The following is a 16,779-nucleotide window of genomic DNA, read 5'->3' on the forward strand; positions in this document are numbered from 1 at the left end:
TGTAGTTTAAAAATGTAATATTTACAAAAGTTCTGTTACTGTAGAATTTCACGAGCTCTATACATGCTCACTTAGTTTAAAAAATTGTACAAGGTGTCACGTCGAAGTTAATTTTAAAAGTTCGTTTTAAGTGTATAACTTTTCACATTGAACAAATTAAAAAAAATGGTTCAAATGCCTCTAAGCACTATGGGACTTAACATCTGAGGTCATCAGTCCCCTAGACTTAGAACTACTTAAACCTAAATAACCTAAGGACATCACACACATCCCTGCCCGAGGTAGGATTCGAACCTGCAACCCTAGCAGCCGCATAGTCCCGGACTGAAGTGCCTAGAACCGCTCGGTCACAGCGGCCGGCTAAACAAATTAAAAGCGGCTTGTTTGATAGAGACTGTGTTTTCACATACCCACAGTCCACTGTATAGGATCAGTTTTTATTGAATTTATCTCTATTTGTTGGTCACTATAATCACTCATTTCCGCTATGGTGGGCCAACACTTCGACGCACCTCGCCAACGGCTAAGCACAGAGGGTATTTCCAAGCTGTAGACCCAAAGATGGAGTTTACCTGCAGCGGTGGGATTTCTCACACTCTTAGTCTCCGCCAAACACTGAGACTGTCTACTACGAGGGTCATTCAATAATTAAAGAGACAAATTGCTCTCGAGAAAAAAAGAGTTTATTTTTAGAAAACAATACTTTTTCTATTTTCAACACAATCCCCTTGATCTTTTATGCACATGCACTTGTTCCAACGGGCTGCAAGCTTTATTATTCCGGCCGCCAAAGAACTCTTTATCTTGAGGTTTGAACCAATTTACCACGAACGTTTTCACGTCCTCGTTGCCCTGGAACCTCTTCCCACATAGTGCTCCTTCAGTGCACCAAACAAATGGAAATCACTAGGTGCTAAATCAGGACTGTAAGGGGGGTGAGGCAGTACTCCCCAGCCCATTTTGTCGACGGTTTCACGAGTTAGATGAGCAACATGAGGAAGCGCTTTGTCTTGCTGGAGAATCACACCTCTCCTCTGAGATACACGACGTCTCTCCCTCAGGCTATCTTCACCTCCTTGTTTAAAAGCAAATCAGAGTAGTACTGGCTGTTCTTTGTACCCTTCTCTTCGAGATAATCACAAAAACTGGACCGTCAGCAGCCCATAACACCGTCAACATGACTTTTCCTGCTGATGCTTGGGTTCTGAATTTTTTTTTTTTTGACAGTTGAATTGGTGTGCTTCCACTCCAGGCTTCGTCGTTTTGATTCTGGCTCATAATAGTGAACCCAGGTTTCATCACAAGTTAAAATTTTGTTGAGGAAGTGCTCACATTCACTTTCATAACGTTCCTTTAGCGGGACGCAACTTGCACATGTTTTGTGGTACTTCAGCTTGTTGCAGATAATGTTATGAACTGTACCAGTACTAACTTGAACCTTATCAACTATCGACACCGGACTCGCTTTCGGGAGGACAATGGTTCAATCCCGCGTCCGGTCATCCAGATTTAGGTTTTCCGTGATTTCCCTAATTCGCTCCAGGCAAATGCCGGGATGGTTCCTTTGAAAGGGCACGGCCGACTTCCTTCCCCATCCTTCCCTAATCCGATGAGACCGATGACCTCCCTGTCTGGTCTCCTTCCCCAAAGACCCCAACACACACCCCAACTATCATTACCACAGTCACACGGCGGTCGGCACGAATAATATCATCAATTCGACTTTCAACTAGTCGGCTAGGACGGTGTTCGTCAGTCACTGAGTCGCGACCATTTTGGAACTGCTCTCCCCACTTGTAAAAATTTGCGCGATTCACGCAATCTTCACAATTAACTTTGGATATTCTACAGTATATATTCACTGGTTTCTCGCCTTCAGCAAGTATGAAACTAATAATAGAACGTTGTTCAACTAATGTGCACGTTTCAAATGGACTCACCACCTTGAAATGTATTTTTGAGGTTATAAACAAAACAATGTTGATACATCAGCCGATCAGAGTTCATCCCAGTGATGCCAACTTAAAGCCATAAAAGTGCCAAACTTGCACTAATAACAGTTTTTTACCCACACGAATTTGTCTCTTTAATTATTGAATGACCCTCGAACACTCGTCTGCTGAGGCTTGCCACCACCTTCTGGTTAACGCCACAGCTCTGGCGTGGTTTGCCACTTCGTCCACCCCAGTGCGATTGGCACGTCTCCTCAGATGAACAAACATATTCCCGACCTCGTGGCTCCTTTTCTCGTCGCAACGATACAACCGTACGTAGCCGCATCTGATTTTTAAAATTTTGGCATTCAGAGATATTGGGCTGTACCCTAGTAATACGGCAAATTGCTACAACATACATGCACAGAATGGTGTAGTTAGTATCACCAAACACAGTAATAATTGTGCCAATGCATCTCCCGCCGGCCGCGGTGGCCAAGCGGTTCTAGGCGCTTCAGTCCGGAACCGCGGGACTGCTACGTTCGCAGGTTCGAATCCTGCCTCGGGCATGGATGTGTGTGATGTCCTTAGGTTAGTTAGGTTTAAGTAGTTCTAAGTTCTAGGGAACCGATGACCACAGCAGTCCCATAGTGCTCAGAGCCATTTGAACCATTTGAGCTAGAAGCAATGGAGAGGCTTCGTCCCCGTACACAACCCAACAGGCTACAGCAGTCCACTCACCTCACCGCCGCCTCATACCGAATTCAGGGTTATTATCCCGTTCGGTACCCACTGGATCCCCCCGGGAATGTCTAATTCCAAACGAATGTAACCACAATGTTTGCGTGGTAGAGTAATTATGGTGTACGCGTACGTGGAGACAGTGTTTGCGCAGCAATCGCCGACATAGTGTAACTGAGGCGGAATAAGGGGAACCAGCCCGCATTCGCCGAGGCAGATAGAAAACCGCCTTAAAAACCATTATCTTGAAACGTATTTAAACATTTGTATGTTTATGAACGAACCAACCTATAATTACGCATCAGTAAATAAAAGCGGAAACAACAAATTTGAAACTTATAAACGACTGAATTTAATCTCTCGTATTTCTGTGTGCATGCGTATTTACAATCTGTCTGGCAAACGGTAAATAAATAAAAGTTAGTTTATCCATGGTCACTGTAGCACAACAAGTCACTTACAATTACTGCTTATCGGTCACAATACCGTGTCCCTTTTACTTTGTATCAAATAAGCCATGTCAAATAATCATTCCCCTTTCCAAGATACAAGGGACGATCCAAACGTTTCCTTTCGAAGGCCGTACAGTATAGAATCGGTATGCCAGTCAGGGAAAATCCCTGCGAGCATTGAGGTCATGAACCCACTGACACGCCATGTTGAAGGTACCGTATCGGTAAAACTCTGTAAAGAAGACCGTAACTGCCTGCTGCCCATCTTCATACACTGGGATCGTCGACCCTTCAAGGAGCCTTTTAAGGGACTGAAGACGTGATAATCGCATGAGGACTATAGGGCGGGTGCTCTGGTGCAACATCTGCGTATCTCTGAGATTAACTGACGTCTTGTGGCGCAACGCGATCAGCACAGAATTTGGTGCACCAGTCCACGATGCTGGTTTGCGATCAGAGGTGTACACATTCCGCTTTTAACCTCTTCATGCGTGCTTGTTAACCAGGCAGTGCTAAGTTACGTCGCAGTTGACTCTGTCGCTTTCATTGTTGTAGTGCTATGAGTTGATGAAAACCCTTTTCTTACGACAGTATCACAAGAAAAGGCTCAATGAAATATATATTCCTTTGGGTCACTGTAGGCCAGAAAATGGTGGTTTTTGTTTGTCCTTACTTTGTCTTTACTTTTCGGTGTTTTTCAAATGATTCAAGTGGCTCTAAGCACTATGGGACTTAACATCTGAGGTTATCAGTCCCCTAGACTTAGAACTACTTAAAGCTAACTAACCTGAGGACATCACACACATCCGTGCCCGAGGCAAGATTCGAACCTGCGACCGTAGCAGCCGCGTGGTTCCCAACTGAAGCGCCTAGAAGCGCTCGACCTCAGCGGTCGGTTCGGCGTTTTTCGAGATTATTTATTTATTTAGATACGAACGTTTTTCTCCACTACTTTGCCCTCTTTCGATTAGTACTGGCCAATCTCAATTCGAACCGTCATCAGGTCACCTGTGACATGTTTTCTGCAGTAAGCAGAAAGTCGAGATCCTTTGCACCTAAGAACCTTGAGATATATGTTACACTAAAGTAAGGTTTCGGTAGTCCAGGATTCGAACCTGCGGCCGTAGCAGCAGCGTGGTTCCGGACTACGTTTGTGTATCTCAGTCACATATGACCGCAGTTATACTAATTTTATTGCTTTTTCTAGGATGTGTATTGCGGATTCACTGAATCCATTCTAAGTGGTGAAAATAGTTTTCTAAATTCCCCACAATGCACTGTAGTAAAAAGTGGTTCAAATGGCTCAGAGCACAATGGGACTTAACATCTGTGGTCATCAGTCCCCTAGAACTTAGAACTACTTAAACCTAACTAACCTAAGGACATCACACACATCCATGCCCGAGGCAAGATTCGAACCTGCGACCGTAGCAGTCCCGCGGTTCCAGACTGAGCGTCTAGAACCGCGTGACCACCGCGGCCGGCGCACTGTAGTAAACACGAAGTTTGTTTTCCATATTATGTTAATCTAAAAGGTACATACCTGAAGAAGAAGCTTTCTTCGCACTTCGTACATACCACCAGAATATGTGTATGATTGTCGACTTTAGCGGCGTACATAGTTGATGGAAAGTTCTTGGGTTTCCAACCCGATTGTGGTATTATAAAACCACGGCGTTTCGAAGATTGACATACTCATCATCTCCTGGAGAAATTTTGCAAAAAAATAGGGTGGAGCCCCTCCACGCCCTCACTGGCATGATGGCCAGCACAAAAGGTCTACTGCCATCTCTTAGTTTACGCTAGGTGAAGTGTCGCATGATGTGGGTACTGTGATGTTTACGGATGACTGGGTATGATTAACCATTAATAAGAGCTCAAGTGAAGGTAGATTGCGTCGAAAGTTGAACGAAGGGTAGCGGTGTGAAGGGCAGAGGAAAAAAAGTGCCAAGGCAAGAGCCACGGGAATAGGACCTGTGCGATAGTTGGTTCGGGCTGTAAGAGCAGCAGCGGTTTTCTTGCTGCCTGCGACAGGCCATGCAACGGTATGTTTTGTCAGTTAGTGGGTATCATGCAGACGGATACCTTTGAAGTTTTGGAGCGCTGTTGCTCGGCGGCTGCGGCTGTGTACCGTTGTAGGCTTCTCAGTCAGCATCGGCGTACATGTAACAGCTGGGTTCATTACCGGTTAGCGCCCGGTAGGTCACGTATCGGACTCACAGTGTAGGGTAGTGTTGGTGGTCTGTTCTTGCGTTAGCGTGCGGGCTTATCGGCTGTGATAGCAGCTGCCATATCCAGTCAGTGTTGCTGATGTGTAGAGGGTTATCGATGTTGTCGGCTGTGAATGTATGTTAGCTCGCCATAGGTGGTTATGCCCTAGCTAGCAGTGCCTTCAGGCCCTTATACTTCCATCTATGATTGTGATCACAGTGTCCCAGAGTAAGGATGAAATGATTGTTCGAGTGTCTCGAGTTCCTGTACAGTCGTGTGGCGAGTTCTTGAGGATTTCAAGCCGGCATTCGTTGTGAAGATCCACGGTGCGGGTGCAGTGTGGAGTGTTGCTAATGATGCGTAGCACTTTGCTCTGTATGATCTGCAGGCGGCGCTGGCGTGTAGGAGCTGTATATCCCAAGGCGGGAGCTACGTACATCATCAGGGATCTAATCAGTTCAAAATGGTTCAAATGGCTCTGAGCACTATGAGACTTAACATCTTAGGTCATCAGTCCCCTAGAACTTAGAACTACTTAAACCTAACTAACCTAAGGGCATCACACACATCCATGCCCGAGGCAAGATTCGAACCTGCGACCATAGCAGTCCCGCGGTTCCGGACTGCAGCGCTAGAACCGCACGACCACCGCGGCCGGCGATCTAATCAGTGTCATGTATGTGGACCTCGACACTCTCCTATTTAATGAGATTTCCCTATTGCGCACTGGGTAGAGCTGTTTGAACTTCACGTGCTCTCTGTTGGCAACGTATTCTATGTGATCCCCCCATGTAAGTTTCCAGTCCAGCCAGACACCGAGATATCTGACTTTCTCGCTGAAACGCACTGGGCTAGCGTGTAGTGTTACCTATCTACGGGTGTTGAGTTTTGCGCAGTAGCTCCGGTCTGCGTGTGTATAGAACTGCTTCACACATGTCGACGTTTACCTTAATACGCCATCGTTCCAACGAAGGTTGGGCGGTTCTGAGTGCCGTCTGCAGCCGTGAATTTATGTTCGATGGTCTCCATCCTTGGCAAGATGGCTGTGTCATCTGCGTAGAGTGCTAAGGTTGTGTTTTGTGTTACTGGTAAATCATTAACGTAGAGGTTGAACAAGATGGGCTCCAGAATGCTTCCCTGGTATACTCCAGGTTGGACACCGTATTGTGTCGATTGTTTACCCTGCACGTCAGTGTTGAAACATCTGGTCATGAGATATGAGTGAACGAGACGTACGAATCCGTCGGGGAAACCAGCATTGCGTAGTCTGCGTACGAGGCCTTTGTGCCACAGAGGCTAGGGAGGATAAGTTGTGTTGTTGAGTGGTGAATCCTAACGCCGAACTGCAGCGGTCTTTTGGTGTCTTGGCGATGTAGTGCCTAGTGATGCGTTTAAGTATTACTTTCTCAACAATCTTGCTGAGCGAGCACCGCAGACAGATGGGTCGGCAATTTCGTGATAGAGAGTGGTCTTTTCCTGGATTCCTGAACATGATGAGTTTGGGCGCCGTCCAAAAGTCAGCGAACTGTTGGTGTTTTAAGATGACATTCGTTATGTGTGCAAGGTATTCTACGGCTCTTTCCGTGAACTCCTGGAGGACAAGGCTTTGGATGCCATCTGGACCAGGAGCTTTCCTAGCGTTGGTATGCTTGATAACCCATGTAATTTCATTTGTGCTAGTGCTCCGGCCGCGGTGGCCGAGTGGTTCTAGGCGCTTCAGAATCATGCTAGGGCATGGATGTGTGTGATGTTCTTAGATTAGTTAGGTTTAAGTAGTTCTAAGTTCTAGGGGACTGATGACCTCAGATGTTAAGTCCCACGGTGCTCAAAGCCATTTGAACCATTTGTGCTATTGCGTCTAATTTCGTCGCGCGTAGGCTGGACTACAAGTCGTGTAACCTCCTGGTTCGTTTCAAGTGTGAATACTGGGTCTGATGGAACTGGCTAGCTTCCACATGCCAGGACGCGTGGCATCTAGCCCTGCAAGTTTCTGCCTCCATTGCTCGTTCCTAAATGTTTGTGTTTTCTCCCATATTAGTCCCTGGAGTCTGTTAACGTGCAGTTTATAGAACGGGCGCCTTTTACGCTGCCAGTATCTACTGAGGGGGTTCCTCATTGAAATAAACCCCAGAATTTCCAGAGGCAGGGCCGTCGAGTGTTGTTGTGGTGTCGTTTGTGGAATGGCGTCAGTCATCGCGTCTTGGACAACAGTAGTAAGAGTCTCCACTGCCTCATCAATTTGTTGAGTGTGGTTAATTTCGTGAGTGTCCACGTTACGACTACGTACAGGATGGCAGCCAGCCAAGGAATATTTTAGGGAATCGGTTTAAGAAATTTATTTCAAAGGCCCAGTGGAATGTTTACATGTCTTCTCCCAGAGTAACTCACGCAGTATCAAAGTGACACAAGTCGCTTGCCTTTCAAAACCGAGGTGTTTCTGTCCAGTTAAAGCTGCTGACAGGAGACGCCCTGAGCCCTCTGCTGAAACTGCTAGCGAATTCACGCCATTCATTTTAGCCAATAGCGTACGCGGGATACCGATTACGTGTGTGGACGCCCGAGGGTCCTGCGGGCCGGAACACGTCTGCCTTTCTCTCATGGAATCCAGACTTCAATCAGATCAGACGTCTTCTTGGAAGGCAGAGCCTCTAGCTCTGCCTTTCACGAGCGACCACCAATGTACGTCAACATGAACCACTTCCCCTTCTGTTGCAGATTTCTTTTAATTTTTAGACCTCCTAGACCGGCCTAAACCTGCTAACTTCCGACCCTAGGCGCCCCTTTTATACTCCGTATACCGAAACACATCCTCTTTATTGTACGTAATTCCCTGGTTTGTCATTTAACGGCCACCCTGAATGCCCACTATCAAATCCTAACAGCGCGACCTCCTGCACACTGCCGCCCCCTTCCCTGCCATTCCATACATTACAATTGGTGCCAGGTATGGGGTGTAACAATTATATGCCCCTTCCCGGCAAGTACACATTTACAACTATCTAGAGTTTCCTTGAACAAAGTTCAATTTGCGCTCTTGTAGTTCAGCATTCTGTGTGGGGCTGTGTCCTGCAGTGATTCTTCTGACGTGCAGTATTACAGGCTTGTAGTCTGAGTCCAGATCGTTATCAGTCGTAAGGTTGAATGCGCATGTCACGCCCTTGATGAGTGATACGTCTAACAAGTCAGGCCTCAATCGGGCCTGTGCGTGGCGACGTTCGGAACAAGTATAATGTAGTTTCGGCCTAGTGCATGCTCGCTTAGTTTCTTGCCGTTGGATGTTAGTATTCATGAACTCCACTCAGGGTGTTTTGCGTTTAATTCTCAAGCGACGATTACCCGCGGTGCTATGTTGAGAACTGTACTGATATTGCGTCTTATTTGGTTTTTAAGTGTGTTGTATAGCGAAACCAGTGCGGTGTTAGCTTCGTTGGAATCGATCCTGACGGCTGTAGCCTCTAATCTCTCAAGTGCAGGGAGTTCCATGTTCGTTTGTTCTACGTCTTTGTGTATGGTGATGGCCATGCCGTCTCCTTCCTGCTATCCGCTTGGTCGGTAAGATAGACCCAATAACCTGGGATGTTTAGCTGTTTGTGAGGTGTAAGCATTGCTTCATTCACAAGGGCGATTCGGATACTCTTTTGCTGCATGAGCACAACCGTTTCGGTTCTTTCATTTGCGGATGCCGTCCCACTTGCACCTGCGGTGTGCCCCCGTCCACCTGGCTCCGGGAGGCAGGGTGCGCAGAGACCGGCGCGCAGGGTGGAGGCTAAAGTCGCGGTGGTGGGGGTAGCAGGTGTGCAGTTCGCAGCTCTGTCAGTATTTCGGACCTGTCTCGCGCGCCCTCGAGGAACTGCTGCTATCGCTAGATTAAATGCCGCACTCGGTTGGTATCCTTCGGCTCTGTTTACAAGATTCTCGTGAACCGGAATTTCTATGGACTTTTGTATAAGACTGTCCCAATAGCCGGCGGCTCGGTGTTCTCCAAGTCAAATGTATGGTCTTCCTTGACGCTGTGCTCTGCTGTGGCCGATTTCTCCGTCTGTCCGAGAGATGCGAATTGAGCGCCCACTGTCCCCACCGCCGCGACTTCAGCTCTATCGAGCCCACCGGCCCTGTGCACCCAGCCTCCTGGAGCCACGCAGAGATGCAAGTAGGACGGCATCTGCAAAATCTCGTTCACGTTCTGCTGCGGGTCACGCCGTTGCTGCTCTGTCACTCGGCTACGTCACTCCGCCAGCCAAATTGTCCGGATGCGGAAAAGTAAGGCCAAGTCGCCGCAGTGGTCGAGATCGTTTTCAGTCTGACTGGGATCGACGGCGGCAAGAAGAGGAGCAAGGTGAAAAAGAAGCAACAGTGCTACCGCTGCCGGAAGATGGGGCATGTAGCCAAGACATGGAGGGGCACAGTTGCGTGTTTGAGACGTGCGAAAGTGCATGACGGACGCAACCGCGACAAGCCGAGAAGTGCTGCTGGCACGCGAGTGAACTGCGACGGTCCTCACGCCGCACATTCGAGCAGTTGCAGTGACATCGAGGCACGGAAGCAGCAGAAGAGGGCCGCCACAGACGAGGAGGCGGTCGAAATCGGCACGAGTGGGATGCGGGCCGCGCCGCCACGAAGAGGACGACGGTGGTTTCGGTGAAACGTTGCGGAAAACCACCGATGACGCGGCTGCCGCGCCTAAATCCACCATGGCGTAGGAGAGGGCCGCCCTGAGGGCGCGCCGTCCGCTGCGACATTACTTGAGGTTCTGAGCCGCGCGTCGCGCACAGCGCAAGAAGAGGCGCCGGTGCCAACCGGGAAGGAGGCAGACGCGAAAACTCATACGGTCGCCATCTGGGGCGATACGGAAACGCAGGTGGTCGAGGAGGTGGCCACGGAGCTAGGGACACCCGCTCCACTCTGCCCCAGGACGACGGTTCAATCCCGAGTCCGGCCATCCTGATTTAGGATTTCCGCGATTTCCCTGAAACACTCCAGGCAAATGCCGGGATGGTTCCTTTAAAAGAGCACGGCTGACTTCCTTCCCCATCCTTCCCTAATCCGATGAGACCGATGACCTCGCTGTCTGGTCTCTTTCCCCCAACAACCCAACCCAACCCAAGCCTGCCCCAGGGACGCTGACGGTCTCCTCCGAAACGGTCACCTTACCGGCGCTTGCTGAAAGGCAGAAGGCTTAAGAGGTGGCCACGGACACAGAGAAGACGAAGATGAGTCATCCTTAGAGTGCCTGCCACTCTCTGACAAGAGCGGCGTGATGGGGGCACTCACCAAGGTCGCCGAGTCCCTCAGAGATGGCAGCTATCCCCAGCACGACTTTCCTTCCCCATCTACCATGTCCGACTCCCTCCTCTCCCGCACCTACTCCGTCATCTCCAGTGGGGGTGCGAGCCCCTGAACAGTAAATTCAGGGGAAAGGAGTTCGTCTGGCGGGCGTATCTGGAGCTCATAAACTCCTTCGCGATGTTCGCCCTCAAGAAGTGGTGGCACATGGCGGAGGAAGCCGTACTGTACATCCGTGAAAACTCGCCGCCAACGGACTTCTCCCGCCTTACCAAAGTGATGTTCGAACCACCAAAAAGAACAAGAATGAGAGGCCCAACTCTTCTGACGCTCGCTAGCTTGCTAGCAGAACACGTATTTATTTGTTTCAGATACGCCACAAGCCAATTCTGCTACGAGAGGATGTCATAAACCATTTAACCAGGAATCAGGCGGGACAGCATATAAAAATGCTTAGACTCCTGTACCTCGGACCAAAGATGTGGTCCATCTGTTAGCGACAGCGACACCTAAATCTCGTCACGTCGCCAGATGATGATGAGTATGTCACTCGTCCAAATATCGCTGTTTCATAATACTTCCACCCAGCTGACAACCCAACAGATTTTCATCCACCACAATTTGATTTTTAGTATCCACTGAACCACGTTTTTTCCTGTTTCAGTCAATATTTACCCTAAATTTAGAAAGATTATGTGCTGCCGAATAGCCTCAATTCCTTAGCACACATTTCTACATATTTGTCGGCCTCTAAGTTTTTGTCTTTATTCAAAATATTTATGGAGTGAGGAAATTACTCGTCAAATTTACAAATATATCCTAACAACTGCCGGCCGCTGTGGCCGAGCGGTTATAAGCGCTTCAGTTCGGAAGCGTGCGACCGCTACGGTCGCAGGTTCGAATCCTGCCTCGGAAATGGAAGTGTGTGATGTCCTTAGGTTAGGTAGGTTTAAGTAGTTCTAAGTTCCAGGGGACTGATGACCTCAAAAGTTAAGTCCCATAGTGCTCAGAGCCATTTTTGCTGATATTAGTTGCATGAACGAATTTTGACACAGCCAAACGATAGTCCTTTACACAAATCAATACGGTAACCAACTTTATAGGTTTCAAACTATTCAAATGTAAATTGTCTTAACAGCAAAAGCCTCTATTACAATTGAGCAACTTGACTGATAAGCAAAGAATTTGCAGCTTACAGAGAAGCATAACAACAAATATCGGGTGATCATTACACTGTGCGGTAGCCTGGAAAGAGCAAACATAAATTAGCACAGTATGGACAGTTGGTGTTCAACTTCGGTCATGCGTCTGATTTTCGTGCGAGAGACCCGACCGTGATCAGCAACCAGCAGGGGCTGGACACTGACAATAGCTTCTATAACACACACAAAACTAACATTAATGTACAATTCACTTAAACAAATCACCACAATGGTATCAGTTGCAAAGAGATTTAGAAAAGATTGGTGTATGGTGTGGCAGGTGGGAGTTACGCTAAATAACGAAAAGTGTGAGGTGATCCACATGAGTTTGTGAGGGGTCCGTAGGCCCTTACTATTACTTTGCACTCGGCACAGGTCGATAGGGTGAACAATCGATTGTGACATGTTGCGAGATAGAGTGTTAAGTTGCGCCAGTGTGGTTGACGGGTATATGTGTGTGTGAAGGCCATTGTTGAAATACAGGGTTTTTAACGGAGGAGGTGTTGCCATCGACGTGGTTAGACCCCTAAGTAATACACTGATACCGGGAAAGTGAAGAAGTATCATTATGAAAGTGATCAGCGACGTTACTAGTGCCGATATATTAGTTTCGCGTCTACCGCGCCTGCCTAACCTTGGATTGCACTGTTGGATGCAGTGATGGATTAGTGTGTGACGATTATGGAAAATGAAGAAAGCCTGTGCAGAGATAAGCCGTAATTAGATATGTATGACGAAGGTAGTGGCTGTCTCCTTTTTTGTGTTCTGAGAAGAATATAAGATCATAATTAGTAAAACTGTGTTGGAGTTCCTCATTACCAGACATTCAGTATTATAATATTGAGCAGAACGAACTGGAAAGTAACAACTTCTGTAGCAGTCAATTCCGATTTTCCAGCCCCATTAGGTTCAAGGTCATGTTAATAATAAATATGGGGCTGCTATTCGATCAGATCAAATAGCTCTGAGCACTATGGGACTCAACAGCTATGGTCATCAGTCCCCTAGAACTTAGAACTACTTAAACCTAACTAACCTAAGGACATCACACAACACCCAGTCATCACGAGGCAGAGAAAATCCCTGACCCCGCCGGGAATCGAACCCGGGAACCCGGGCGCGGGAAGCGAGAACGCTACCGCACGACCCGATCAGATCAGATCGGGATAAAATCGGAGGTGTTACAAGTTCCAAAATAAATCCGTTGGAATTCGATTACTCGATAAATAGTACAATTCTCAAGGCTGTCAATTCAACTAAGTACCTAGGGTGTTAAAATTACGAGCAACTTCAGTTGGAAAGACCACATAGATAATATTGTGGGGTAGGCGAACCAAAGGTTGCGTTTCATTGGTAGGACACTTAGAAGATGCAACAAGTCCACTAAAGAGACAGCTTACACTACACTCGTTCGTCCTCTGTTAGAATATTGCTGCGCGGTGTGGGATCCTTACCAGGTGGGATTGACAGAGGACATCAAAAGGGTGCAAAAAAGGGCAGCTCGTTTTGTATTATCACGTAATAGAGGAGAGAGTGTGGCGGATATGATACGCGAGTTGGGATGGAAGTCATTAAAGCAAAGACGTTTTTCGTCGCGGCGAGACCTATTTACGAAATTTCAGTCACCAACTTTATCTTCCGAATGCGAAAATATTTTGTTGAGCCCAACCTACATAGGTAGGAATGATCATCAAAATAAAATAAGAGAAATCAGAGCTCGAATAGAAAAGTTTAGGTGTTCGTTTTTCCCGCGCGCTCTTCGGGAGAGGAATGGTAGAGAGATAGTATGATTGTGGTTCGATGAACCCTCTGCCAAGCACTTAAATGTGAATTGCAGAGTAATCATGTAGATGTAGTAGATGTAGATGGTAAAATACAGGATTATCGAGCTACAACAGTCGAGAGGCAGAAAGTCGCACAGCAAAACCCAACTTAAGTTGAAAGTTAACCTTTAGCATGCACAAGAGGAATTCATTGACGAATCGTGGAAGTAGCAATTCTCTAAGATAAGAAACAAAATTCGCCGAATATCGGCGACAACTGACAGCAATCAAGATCTGATAGTAAAATCAACATGGGCATAAGTCAGTTAATTGCACTTGCAATTAACAGCGATGCAAACTCGACACTCAGTCGATTTCAAATAACACCCCTCGAAGAAACAGAGTGGCCACGCGGAAGAATCACGTTCGGAAAACGATACACAAGACAAATAGCTCAAAATAATCCTTCACAAAAGAAGACGAAGTAAATAATCCAGAATTCGAATCAAGAATAGCTGAAAACATAAGTAACTTAGAAGTACATATCCTCGGAATTTGAAGTAACTTAAATCACTTAATAAAAGCAAGTCTTCTGGTGCAGACTGTATACAAATTAGGTTCCTTTCAGAGTGTGTTGGTGCATTAGCTCCATACTTAACAATCACACACAACCGTTCGCTCGACGAAAGATCCGTATCCAAAGACTGGAAAGTTGCACAGGTCACACCAATATTCAAGAAAGGTAGTAGGAGTAATCCCCTTAATTATAGGCCCATATCCTTAATGTCGATATGTAGCAGGATTTTGGAAAATATATTGTGTTCGAACATTATGAATTACCTCGAAGAAATCGTTTTTGTGGAACACAACTCGCTCTTTATTCGCATGACGTGTTCAGTGCTGCTGACAAGGGATTTCAGATCGATTCCGTATTTCTGGATTTCCGGAAGCCTTTTGACGCAGTACCACACAAGTGGCTTCTAGTGAAACTTCGTGCTAACGGAATATCGTCTCATTTATGTGACTGGATTTGTGACTTCCTGTCAGAGAGGTCACAGTTCGTGGTAACTGACGCAAAATCATCGAGTAAAATGGAAATGATTTGTGGCGTTACCCAAGACAGTGTTATAGGCCCTTTGCTGTTCCTTATCCGTATAAACGATTTGGGAGACAGTGTGAGCAGCCGTCTTAGGTTGTCTGCAGATGACGCTGTGGTTCATCGACTAATAAAGTCATCAGAAGATCAAAACAAATTGCAAAAGGATTTAAAAAAGATACCTGAATGGTGCGAAAGTTGGCAGTTGACCCTAAATAACGAAAAGTGTGAGGTCATCCACATGAGTGCTAAAAGGAATTCATTAAACTTCCGTTACTCGATAAATCAGTCTAATCTAAAGGCCGTAAATTCAACTAATACCTAGGTATAGCTATTACGAACAACTTAAATTGGAAGGAACACACAGTAAATGTTGTGGGGAAGGGTAATCGAAGAGTGCGTTTTATTGGCAGGGCACTTAGAAAATGTAACAGACCTACTAAGGAGACTGCCTACAATACGCTTGTCCGTCCTCTTTTAGAATACTGCTGCGCGGAGTGGGAACCTTACCAGATGGTATTGACGGAATACATCGAAAAAGTTCAAAGAAGGGCAGTACGTTTTGTATTAACGGGAAATATGGAAGAGAGTGTGACGGAAATGATGCAGGATTTGAACTGGATATCAGCAAAAGAAAGACGTTTTTCCTTGCGACAGAATCTTCTCACGAAATTCCAATCACCAACTTTCTCCTCCGAATGCGAAAATATTTTGCTGACACCGACCTACATAGAGAGAAAAGATCACGACGATAAAATAAGGGAAATGAGAGCTCGTACGGAAGGAAATAGGTGTTCGTTCTTTCCGCGCACTATGCGAGATTGGAATAATAGAGAATTGTGAAGCTGGTTCGATGAACCCTCTTCCAGGCACTTAAATGTGATTTGCAGAGTATTTATATTAGAGATGGACAAACTTATTCATCCTTGCAAACTAGTTCACTTGTGATCGCTCGTTCACCATTCATTTGTGCTTGGTATATGGTTCTTATGAAAAATTGAAGATCAGTAGCAAGATGGAAGGCACTAAGAGAGGGCACTTGCCTCCCCCCTGTAGTACAGAGTTTTTATTCTTAACAGAATTCTTACACATTTGTATTTTCGTAAGTCTGCAAAACATCTCGTTTAGCCAACTGTAGCGTTATGTGGCTGATCGCAGTGAAATAATATAAGGTGGCGCACAAAAAACCGGCCCCGAGTACAGAATGCTCGCAAATTACGCACGATTTGTTGGCCGCTGCGAGTAAAATAGATAAACATGTAATAATTAGGCAATGAAGAAATAACAAATAAGCTAATGCAAATAACAACTTAGAAACAATAGATGACAATTGGTGGGCGACAATGAGCATTCTAGAACTCTGGGCTGATTTTTCGTGCGTTACCCTGTACCACTGAAATAATACTGTAGAAGTTATCATATTCTCTTTACAAAATGTGACACCAGACAGTCGAATATGGAGCGCGGGCTTCATTCGGTTGTAAGTCGGTCTGCCTCCCATAACAATGAACATGCTCTTTTACCATGGATAAAGAAAAAAGACGGAAAATGGCCACTTGTGTGTGCCGTGCCGACTTCCTTTGCACGTGTAGTAACAAAAAAATTGCCTTTTTACAAGTATTTCTTCTGCTGTTTGTCGAAATAGTGAAGTAAGCTGATATGCCGTTTTGTTACCTGAAAAGATGTGTGTACTACATACCATCTAATTTTTATGTAATTTACGTAATTATAAAATACATTTTAATTTAGCGGTCGTGGACGCTGCATAGAATGCGAAAAGAACCAGAAGTCCAGAGTTCAAAAAAGATTTGAAACACATCTAGAAAGCGGGTGCGAAACGAACTAAACGGACAACTCGATACTGAACTATGAGCAGTCGGCATTGGAACTGCGACGAGTGGCCACACGAAGAAGGACGAGTCCGGCCGAACGAGACCGAGACAGACGGGAACGGGACCGAGGCTGGAACGAGACCGGCCGCCGTGCCGTTGCGGGAACGAGACCGACCGTTTCCCGTTCGCGGGAACTATAAGTAGAAAGCCGCAACCGAAGTGAACTATGAAAGACCGTTCCTTAGAATTCGTTCCACGCTCGTTC

The 16,779-nt window shown here is 46.4% G+C and overlaps 1 protein-coding gene across 1 annotated transcript in view; it reads left to right on the forward strand.

The window, feature by feature from the left end:
- The window catches only part of LOC126355703 (fibroin heavy chain-like), a 78,416-nt gene that overhangs the window by 34,849 nt on the left and 26,788 nt on the right, over nucleotides 1-16,779 (forward strand). The gene's annotated exons all lie outside the window — the stretch shown is intronic.

The sequence above is a fragment of the Schistocerca gregaria genome, chromosome 3 (genome assembly GCF_023897955.1).
Source record: "Schistocerca gregaria isolate iqSchGreg1 chromosome 3, iqSchGreg1.2, whole genome shotgun sequence".
In the NCBI taxonomy this organism is placed as follows: domain Eukaryota; kingdom Metazoa; phylum Arthropoda; class Insecta; order Orthoptera; family Acrididae; genus Schistocerca; species Schistocerca gregaria.